Raw genomic sequence first — 11,933 nt, forward strand, 5'->3', positions numbered from 1 at the left:
TCCTTGGCAGCAAATTCCACTGTCGAACAGCTCTTACTATCAGGAAGTTCTTCCTAATGTTTAGGTGGAATCTTCTTTCTTGTAGTTTGGATCCATTGCTCCGTGTCCACTTCTCTGGAGCAGCAGAAAACAACCTTTCTCCCTCCTCTATATGACATCCTTTTATATATTTGAACATGGCTATCATATCACCCCTTAACCTCTTCTTCTCCAGGCTAAACATGCCCAGCTCCCTTAGCCCTTCCTCATAAGGCATCGTTTCCAGGCCTTTGACCATTTTGGTTGCCCTCCTCTGGACACGTTCCAGTTTGTCAGTGTCCTCCTTGAACTGTGGTGCCCAGAACTGGACACAGTACTCCAGGTGAGGTCTGACCAGAGCAGAATACAGTGGCACTATTACTTCCCTTGATCTAGATGCTATACTCCTATTGATGCAGCCCAGAATTGCATTGGCTTTTTTAGCTGCCGCGTCACACTGTTGGCTCATGTCAAGTTTGTGGTCAACCAAGACTCCTAGATCCTTTTCACATGTACTGCTCTCAAACCAGGTGTCACCCATCTTGTATTTGTGCCTCTCATTATTTTTTTTGCCCAAGTGCAATACTTTACATTTCTCCCTGTTAAAATTCATCTTGTTTGTTTGGCCCAGTTCTCTAATCTGTCAAGGTCGTTTTGAAGATTAGTGAGGAGAAAGTGAGACAAGGGTAATGGAAAGAGGAGAAAATCATGTTGTGTGAGACAAAATGAACTTTAGTCTACCCTTTAGTCTACCCTACCTGCCATTTAGCTATGAATACTGGAATTAACAAATCTGTTTAACACAGGTACTTTAAATACGTGATTGCAGTCACAAACCTCACAAAACTATGGTGGTTATATGAAAGGCAGAAAACTCAAAGAAGAATGATACCACATTAACCTGTAAAAATTAACATGATTTAAACAAAAGGTATTGGAGAGACTGTGGACATTATTTCAACATAATTTTACAGCAATGAGAAGACTGAACCAAGCACTGTAAATAAGTTCACCGTGTCATATTCTTAAAAAGTATCCTTCGCAGGTTATTTAGATGTGAAACTTTGAATGCAAAGTACACAACCTTGGTTATGGTCCAGTAGCAACCACAACTGTGTAGTTTTAACTGAAAATCTTTTGGGGGAATTCTGTATGCACTTGGGATAAGTGCAATTCGATAGTGCTTAACAGATAACAGAATAGCTGACTTGCTATAGTAATGACTTGCTCTCTTTGTACCACATAATCATTCTGCAGTTTACATAAAGAAAAAATAAGATGGCTCTGCAATAGTTTTAGATTTGTCTTCTTTAGTTGCTTAATATTGCTTAATATTTTTCTAAGAAACTACCAACCCAATCACTCTTTAGCTGCAACTTTAGATAACTTATCTGAAATAGGAAATTAAGAATGAGTTTGAGAGGTAAAGGTCACTCCCCCCCAATCCCCCCCTGCTCCATTGACACTTTCAGGTTTGGGTCAAAGTATATTAATGTCCTATATAGGTAAAGGTAAAGGTACCCCTGCCCGTACGGGCCAGTCTTGACAGACTCTGGGGTTGTGCGCCCATCTCACTTAAGAGGCCAGGGGCCAGCGCTGTCCGGAGACTCTTCCGGGTCACGTGGCCAGCGTGACATCGCTGCTCTGGCGAGCCAGAGCTGCACACGGAAACGCCGTTTACCTTCCCGCTGGTAAGCGGTCCCTATTTATCTACTTGCACCCGGAGGTGCTTTCGAACTGCTAGGTTGGCAGGCGCTGGGACCGAGCAGCGGGAGCGCACCCCGCAGCAGGGATTCGAACCGCCGACCTTTCGATCGGCAAGTCCTAGGCGCTGAGGCTTTAACCCACAGCGCCACCTGTGTCCCTAATGTCCTATATAGCATGCATTAAATTATTGCTAATAAACATCTTTGCCCATCCTTTCACTCACCCAAAGATCTCCATCTGATGACCAAAGAAGATACGATACAGGATATCAGTGATTAGGTCTCTCACTCTACTGTTTCAGTAGGTTGCTTTGAATATAGAGGAGTGGGAGTCATAGAAGATATTTAACTATTTCTTTTATGTAAACTGTGCTGCTCAGGTGAAGCTGCTATTTACTATAGAGGGAGAAAAGACAGCTACAGTACCTGTGGCTCTATCTTTCCTATTCCTAGTGGAGCAAACAGCAACTTGGAGAAGGAGCAATTTAGATAAGGCAAACAATAAGGGAGCTAAAGGAACATTCTCTCCCTTGTTTCTCTGATCTTCACATCAGCATTATTGCATAGCTTATTATTCTTATTATTATTTAAAGCAGAATATCTTGATCATGGATCTTCTACACAACTGCCAGTTTGGATCCAACCAACTTAATTTCCCAAAAATATGAACACTCAGGAACCTTGGGTGCCTTTGGTTATGTACTAATAAGTCTTTAGATTTTCTGAACATTTTGGAAGTTGAACAGACTTCCGGAACGAATTCCATTCGACTTCCAAGGTACAACTGTAGCTGCAATTGGGGACAGAAGTGAAGTCCTATTACTTCGGTTATATAACAAATGTCGTCTCCCTCTGCCTAAAAGCAAGATGAGCGCTGCAAAGGTACAAACCTTTATTTAATACTGAATAAAATACACGTAGTCCAACAATTTATGGAGTTGCCCCAAACAGTCCATGAGTGTGAAAAAGAGAAGACTGGACTCCGTAATGCTCCTATGATATACCCTCAATAAATATAATAGTTAAGTAGCCGATGGGGAGAGGTGTTCTTGAAAAAACTGAGAATCACAAATCACTTGCCTGTTCTGCTGTCACACACGCCTCCTGAAAAAAGCACTTTTGTATATTATATCCACCCTCTAAATCTGAAGGGGGGACTTTCTTATGATGGTATTAATATCTCATAAACAATAGTTTGTTAAATTAAGCTTTGCTAAGATGCAACAGGAATTAATGAGTTTTCCAACACGTAAGGCATATCAAGTAAGATCTTAATGTGACTTACAGTTTTCAATTAGGTAGCATGATTGTGAAGTCTGCCATGGTAACTTCCCAGATATACAAGTACTAAGGGGGCTTTGACACCTGTAATCTTTGCCTATGTGCAAAGCAGGTGTCAAGGCTGAAAGGACACCATTGTCAGAAAAAGGCTGCATGCTCATTCCAAAGGTCCAGAATTAAAGCAAACTGAAGATAAATCAGTGCATGTACAGCCACTGCTGGCCATGTTCTGCAATTATATAGTTTGTTATTTAATAACCTGCTAGGTGATAATTGAATGATAATTAATACATATAACAGAAACCAAACCTTACATCTTTGACTCTTAATTTTTCAACAGCCTTGATGAAATACATATTTTTCAAAAATTCGCTAGCAAGTTAATGACCTTTCTAACAAGTTTATTATGTTTCATGCAGTTGCTTATTTGTCATTTGGAAGCATTACCAATATATTTTCCTTGACAGACTCCTGAGAAGAAAATATACTCCTCTATCCCAAAATACATCATTTGATTTTTAAAGGTGAATGAAACTGCTTTGTGGGCCAGAAAGGGCCAATGGACTCGCCATCTGTGAACTAGACAGTAACCAATTCAGGTTTGAAATCAAAGGATACCTTTTAACCATTAGAAGGGCAAATATAAGAATGCCACTAGGTTAAAGCCAGTTGGAGAAATTTGAGAGACCCTTGATTTTATATTTGAGTGCCACTGTTGTGACTCACAGTGAGTTGCCACCTCCCACTTCTCGTTTTCAAATATTTGACTGATCATATCTGGGACCATGAAGGAATGTGCTCCCAGCTCAATCAACCTTGAGATTTTCTCTTCACCAGCAATAGCAGCAGAAAGCCTATATGCCAGACCTAACCTATTAGCAATTACACAAATATAAGTATTGATGTAATGGGGTGTGTGAGTTACTTGTGGTTTCTAGACTGCTACCTAAAAATAAAGCAGCTCTTGAGAATACAGAAGTTCGCCAGCACAACCTTGGAACACTTGGCTTACCTATCTAAGCCATTTGGAGCTACTGTTCTGTTGATGTTCTGCATAGCTTTTTCTGTTCGAATGTTGCTTTCTTTTACATTGCCTGGCTTGCATGGCTCACCAAGCTAAACAATGACTTAGTGTGGGTTTCTCTGGGGCCTGTGCATTTGTATTAGGCCATGGTTTGGTTTGCCTTAGTATGACATGTGAACAAGGCTGCTGTATCAACCAATGTGAAGTAGATGTTCAGGGACAGAGTTACTGGTATACTAAAGTGAGGCACTGACTGAAGACAAGAATCACTTTTGGGGGGAAGTCCTCAGCTTCTAGTCTCCTAGCCATACTGTGAACCCATGCTGTTTACGCCACAGTAACAATCAGAAAGGCCTGACAGAACACCTGGTCCTCTCAGAGTCTGTGTCTTTTTTGGCAGCTAACTGCAAAATTTTCCTACCAGGTGGTTACACTTCAATTACACTAGCTAGTCTTTCTAAAGTTAACAAGAACCGCATGAACATCTTTTATGCATTAAAACACAGTATGAATGTTGTTAATTGTTGCTTACTTTTATTTTATTTAACTCATTTAAATTAAAATATTTCTTGATTGTAGCAGACATATATGTAGATAAAAATATAATCTGCACTGTTTCCACAATGATTTGATCCAACATGTTGCGAGCTCAAAACATTAAAAACATTTCCTATTCTAATTTCTTATTTGCATTTGATTAAGCTCTCAACACATTTTATTTATTTGTAAAATAGATATCCCACCGTTTGTGACAAGCAATCACATTCACACAAAACAATACAAATCGGCACAGTAAGCTCAGTCAGCAAAATAATAAATTTTACACTCGTGGAATCTCCTCCTGTCCCTATAATAAAAACGAGTGGCTCTGTAGCTACTCACATCCCCATCAAAGGACTGGAGGAATATACTGATTTTCAGCTGGTGCCATGAGAACCAGCTCCTAGGGGCCAAGGTCCCTTCGACCCCCATAAAATATTAGAGGAGGCCAGCTCCCCCCAGTTAATGGGCATTGCCATTCAAATGCTGAGTGTACCACACCATGTGATCAATTATGTGAGGCAGGGCTTACCTGGCCCCCCAATATTATATTCAAGTTGGCTCCCTGGGCTGGTGCTGAAAACTACAGTGCCCATACCAGCTGTACGTCAAGGGTGGAAGTACCTTCCACAGTTAGGATGTCGGCACTAAGAAGACTTTGGACTTCAGTTAGGGTTGAAGCAACATAAAGGGCCTGCCAACACATCTTAACACGAGGCCAGGAGAGGCACTTCTTCAGATAACTAGATCCTAATTCATTCAGGGCTTTGTACAAAAGCACTAAAACCTTGAATTAAGCTCAGCAACATGTAGTTAGCCAATGCAAACTCTTCAGGACTATGGTTCCAAGCAGCTGAACCAGCCAACAATTTGGCAGATGCATTTTGCAGCAGCTGCAGCCTCTAAGCAATAAGAACCAGAGAAAAGTCCTGCTGGAATAGGTCAGTGACCCAACCAGTCTGGCATCCTGTTTCACAGTGGCCAACCAGATGCCTATGGGAAGCACACAAGCAGGACATGATCCAGCAACTGCATGGCCTCACCTGGCTCAGAAGAGAGTGAGGAATAAAGGTGGGGGTCATCCACATACTGATGATGCTGCAATCAAATCCCCTAATCAACATGTCCAGTGCCTTCATATAGTGGGGAACAAGATGGAGCACTCAGGGCCCCACAGCATAGGTGCCATGCAGGTGAACTGCAGGACCTCCCTGGATAGGGTCCCACAGGTAGGACTGGAGCCATCATATCACTGCATTTACAGGTTCCAACCCCTGGAGGATAACCATGGTAAATGGCATCAAAAACTGCTGAGAGAGCAAGGAAAATTTACAACCTTGCCCTGTCCTTCTGATATTGGTTAACCAGGCCAACCAAAACTGGGCCTGAAATGGATATACATAATCTGCTTCTTCCAAGGGAGTCTGAAGCTCAATGGCTACCACCTCAAGTAACTTGCCACAAAAGGGGATATTTATGAGTGGGTGGTAGTTGTCACATACTTCTGGGTCCAGGAAGGACTTCATGAGGGGCTGTACCACCATCTCCTTCAAGGCAGAAGGAACTATCCCCTGCCATATTTACCACCCCCTGGACCCACCTAGTAAATCCTGCTATCTCTCAGAAGCCATGGTGTGCAAGAGTCTGAGGTTTTTTACAATCAAGTAGTGTAAAGGTAAAGGTAAGGTAAAGGATGCCTAGACGGTTAAGTCCAGTCGAATTCAACTATGGGGTGTGGCACTAATCTCTGCTCTCAGGCCAAGGGAGCCAGCATTTGTCCACAGACAGCTTTCCGGATCATGTGGCCAGCATGACTAAACCGCTTCTGGCACAACAGAACACCGTGACAGAAGCCAGAGTGCACGGAAACACCGCTTACCTTCCCACCGCAGCAGTACCTATTTATCTACTTGCGCTGGTATGCATTTGAACTGCTAGGTTGGCAGGAGCTGGGACAGAGCAAGGGGAGCTCACCCCGTCATGTGGATTCGAACTGCCAACCTTGCGATCAGCACGCCCAAGAGGTTTGGTGGTTTAGACCACAGCACCCCCTGCGTCCCTTTACTAAGCAGTGTACAAGTTTTAAGAAATAAAGAGTTGATTGCTACATAAAATATCAAGTTTTAGAACCTAGCTCACAAATCTTAACTCACTGTTTTCTGTTGCACAGTGGTGCTGAGTGGGTGCAATGTGAAGGCAAGAAGTGGTGTGCTGGAAGATGCTTCTCCATTCCACATCACATTTTGAGCTGCCAGGCCACCCATATCATGCTATCCTCACATCTCAGGTTCTCAAGCAAACTCAGGTATCTGGTAGGATACCTATTGGTGGAAATCTCAACATGGCAACGAATGATTATTATTTTTTCATTCTTCAGGTTGTTGTTACAAATCCAGAATAAGAAATCTAAACTCTCATGTCATTCAATCTTACTGTAGTGCCACGCAAAACCTATGTGGTGACCAAGCACCCAGTGAAGGGTGCTAGGAGAGAGCTCACACCCAGGTTTTAACCGCTATTGATACAATCGATAACAACATCCTTCTGGCCTGTCTAGAGGAGCTGGGGGCGCTGTTATACAGTGGTTCCACTCCTTCCTCCTGGGCCGTGTCCAGAAAGTGGTGGTGGGGGATAAGTGTTCAGACTCCTGGGCTCTCACTTGTGGGGTGCCTCAGGGTTCCGTCCTCTCCCCCATGCTTTTTAACATCTACATGAATCCGCTGGGAGAGATCATCAGGGGGTTTGGGCTGGGTGTCCATCAATATGCTGATGATACCCAGCTCTACCTCTCTTTTAAATCTGAACCAGTGAAGGCAGTGAAGGTCCTGTGTGAGTTCCTGGAGGCGGTTGGAGGATGGATGGCAGCTAATGGATTGAGGTTGAATCCTGACAAGACAGAAGTACTGTTCTTGGGGATCAGGGGGCCGGCTGGTGTTACCCCTGGTCCTGAATGGGGTAACTGTGCCCCTGAAGGACCAGGTGCACAGCCTGGGAGTCATTTTGGACTCACAGCTGTCCATGGAGGCGCAGGTCAATTCTGTGTCCAGGGCAGCTGTCTACCAACTCCATCTGGTACGCAGGCTGAGACCCCATCTGTCCTCAGACTGTCTCACCAGAGTGGTGCATACTCTAGTTATCTCCCACTTGGACTACTGCAATGCGCTCTACGTGGGGCTACCTTGGAAACTACAACTAATCCAGAATGCGGCAGCTAGACTGGTGGCTGGGAGCGGCCGCCAAGACCATATAACACCGGTCCTGAAAGACCTACATTGGCTCCCAGTATGTTTCCGAGCACCATTCAAAGTGTTGGTGCTGACCTTTAAAGCCCTAAATGGCCTCAGCCCAGTATACCTGAAGGAGCATCTCCACCCCCATCGTTCTGCCCAGACACTGAGGTCCAGCTCCGAGGGCCTTCTGGCGGTTCCCTCACTGCAAGAAGCAAAGCTACAGGGAACCAGGCAGAAGGCCTTCTTGGTAGTGGCGCCCGTCCTGTGGAACACCTTCCCATCAGATGTCAAAGAGATAAACCTGACACTTAGAAGACATCTGAAGGCAGCCCTATTTAGGGAAGTTTTTAACATGTGACATTTCAATGTATTTTTAATCTTTTTTGGAAGCTGCCCAGAGTGGCTGGGGAAACCCAGCCAGATGGGTGGGGTACAAATAATAAAATGTTGTTGTTATTCTGCCAGCTACTGATGTAAGTAAACGATTAGGCAACAAATATGCTCAAGAACGTGAAAAGATTGACAATCTTTCATCTAACCTGTGCATCACACTGTGACTTTTCATAACTAAAGGAACAGGCGTTGTGTATAGCATCTACTACAGCACTGGGCTTCAGCTGATGGGTTACTGCCTAATTCCAGGTGGGTCACAACAGGACCACTGCCACCATGCAAATACATGATAAAATATTAAGAAATGAGTCCCCTAAAACATGTTTCAGTCTGAAAAGGTTAGAGATACTTGCACTGTTCACCTGGAAGGCACCACATTGACCATCCCTTTTGTAAATTATAGCATTTTACGATTCCTTGGACATTTTTTTAATGGACACAGCTGTAACAATGTATTGAATGAGGCAGTACACAGAACTGGGGGAAACCACAGATACTTCCATGCTCTGCTACAGTATTAAGCCTCAACGTTGCTCCCAACGTTTAATTTAACAAAAGTTCCAGGTGTTCTTTGATAGGCATCTTCTTGGTTTGGCAATTATTTGATGCCACCATATTTCAAGATTAACTATGACCACTTGTTTATATTCCTTCAAGCTGAAGCAAGATTTGACTACAGAGCTAGTAGAATGTGCATATATGAAGCAGACAATCTTCAGAGCAAAACAATGACCAGCACTTTTGAATGAAAGGAATGAAAATGAACATTAGCACATCAAAGGCACTCTTCTGTAAAAAATGGCACAGCATACACTTTAATCTTTTTGACAATCTATTCATGAACTGAACTGAATTCCATTTCCGACACAAATGAGAATGCACAGCACAAGGACATCTTTGCCAACAATAAAATAAACGCCATGCAGAGAGATGGTGCTGCAGTCTTTCAACTACTCAAACAAATTGGCAGTCATTTTAAACTAAAAATACAGTGTCAGAAATTTCAGTTTTCATAATAAAAAAATTACACCAAAATAGTTGGTGGTTATATATAATGCTTGAGGCTGCACTGTTTCTTATGCAGGGCCCCCAATTCAAGGAATCAAGGGGTCAGAAGAAAGCTTTCCTCTCTTGTTTTATCCGTGCCTAATGTTATCATGGGACGCGGGTGGTGCTGTGGTCTAAACCACTGAGCTTGCCAACTGAAAGGCCGGTGGTTTGAATCCCTGTGACGGGGTGAGCTCCCATTGTTCAGTCCCTGCTCCTGCCAACCTAGAAGTTCGAAAGCAACCTAGAAGTTCGAAAGCAGCCCAGTATGAGTAGATAAATACTTCCCACTGTGGCGGGAAGGTAAATGGCATTTCCGTGCACTGCTCTGGTTCGCCAGAAGCGGCTTATGCTGGCCACATGACCTGGAAGTTGTACGCCGGCTCCCTCGGCCAATAAAGTGAGATGAGCGCCGCAACCCCAGAGTACTCGTCAAAATATCACAGGCCATAGATTATTTAAGAGCCATAGGCCTAGGTAAAGAGGAATGTTTTTGCCTGGTACCTAAAGACATGTAATGATGGTGCCAGGCGAGTCTCTCTGGGAAGAGCATTCCACAATCGGAGCCACCACAGAAAAGGCCTGTTCTCTTGTTGTCACCCTCCAACCTTTTCGGGGATAGTCACACACTATGTCACTCTGCCCCAACTGGGCCAAAGGCTAAATATCAGGTGACTGCTGACTGAGTCATCCCAAGTCCAGCAGAGGGAAAACAATCCTTTAAAATAGTGTTTGTTTGAGTTGCACTACCCTTCTTGCTGGCTTAATTTATGCCAGGTTAATTTATGCCAAGTTGAGGGGTCCTAGGATCCATCCTAATTCACCTTCTCTGGTGGAACCCAAGAACAGCTGGAGGGCACCATGTTGGAGAAAGCTGGCCAAGCTTCTATGCATAAACAGTTAATTTTTAAACTCCTGTGTAAATTTGTGATGGCCATAATCACAACATATCTGTATTTATATTTGGGACATTGTTAAAATTTGTTATTGCTGTTTTTATACATCAATTTTCTTTTTTATCTTTTATTATACTGTCATACTGAAATTTTGTACTGCTATATTGACACAATTTGTATGTTTATTAATTTTGCTATGTTTTCTGTTTTTTCCCTCCCTCGTATTGTGGGTTGCTTTGAATGCAAGTGTTTATGGGTAAGTGACATATACAAGCTAATCTCAATGGAATTGAATTGATACGGAAAATTATTTATTTTTGACTGTTATGCTGAATTGGCAATTCTTCTATTTGGCTATTTGGGGCAGAGAAGAAACTTTCTTCATAGGAAAGTCATGCACAATCGCTGCCCTAGAAATGTCTTCAGATGAAAAGCACTTCCTTGGTGGGGAAAAGCCTGCTTGGGGCCGTGGTTCTGGGAGGACTGAGGATTCTCTCCCCCCCCCCCAGGGTTTTGGTATACACAATTCTTTGTGTATATGCAGAACCCTTGGAACTGAACCCTTGCATAAGATTTGATTGTACTCTATATACAGGGGGGAAATACTAATAATGTAGATTTGAAAATAACCAATTCTCCAATCCTAGTAGGAACCAGAGATACCTTCTGACAATAATCTCATACTAGAAGAATACCTGGATAAGGAAATATTTTAAATTTTAGTGATGTTGTCAAGTCTCCTTTATCAGTATTGACAGTTCTCTCAGGTATTGACACAGCACTGTATTTTTTTAAAAATGTACATGGTGTAACTGGCAGATCAACATTATAACTACAGTGCATATGCGATGTTCTTTGCTTCAACAACATTGCTTTGTGTGTGGAAGGGGGAGCAGGAGGTGAGAAAGAATACTAATACCAAAAAATTGTTTTAAACTTGTACAAATTGTTGGCATTGAAGTCCTATTCAACAATTGGAAAATTACTACATGTCTTTTATAGGGCAAAGAACACATTAAGAGTTCATTAATTAAACAGTGCTTGTGGAACAGATGGAATGGCTATCTGGGTTCTAATTACTGTAAGTTGTACAGAGGTTTGCAGTCCTTAATGAGCTCAATAAAATGAATGATTACACATCAATCACAATTAGAGATACCTATAAGATGGGCTGAATAATCATTGTAATATGTCAAGCATGGTAAAACAAAGAACAACAGGCAACGCAAAACATAATTAAGAATAAATAGTCCATCCCAACCTCTGGGGGAAAAGTGACGTATTTGCACAACTTCTTAACCATTCATGTAAAGTCAAGGGGTGGTATTCAATTTTTTAAAAATCAGAGTACACTCATTAAAACAAACAAGCCTAATATAAGCATGCCCATTAATTTCAATGGTCCTGGTATGAGCAAAACTGATAATATAGCTCTACATTATCTCCTTCAAAAGAACAGGCAGCAACTTTTCCCTCCTCAGTGCATTTACATAGCTGGGGCACTTCTGGCATTTCGGCATCCCAGGCACTTGCCAAGTTTGTATATGTGGGGTGGACCTGCTTTCCTGGCAAGTGGAGGATTACGCCTCTATGACTTCCTTCCTCCCCATGGTCTGGATGTCTTGTTAGCTGCAGTGACCCCAAGGGCTTGTGCTATTGCAGTAAAGCTGCCCATTTAAAAAGGTGGTTGGGTATAAGCAGACATACCCAGCTGGAAACTTCATTTGAGGAACTCACTCTTATTAAAGATAGTTTGTGGGAAAGTGGTTTCCAAAGTATTATAATGACATAAATCCAC

The 11,933-nt window shown here is 42.6% G+C and overlaps 1 protein-coding gene across 6 annotated transcripts in view; it reads right to left on the reverse strand.

Moving 5' to 3' along the window:
- RALGAPA2 (Ral GTPase activating protein catalytic subunit alpha 2) overlaps positions 1-11,933 on the reverse strand; it is a 182,197-nt gene that overhangs the window by 27,685 nt on the left and 142,579 nt on the right. The window lies entirely within an intron of this gene.

Source organism: Podarcis melisellensis (assembly GCF_964234715.1).
Source record: "Podarcis melisellensis genome assembly, chromosome: 7".
NCBI classification, from domain to species: domain Eukaryota; kingdom Metazoa; phylum Chordata; class Lepidosauria; order Squamata; family Lacertidae; genus Podarcis; species Podarcis melisellensis.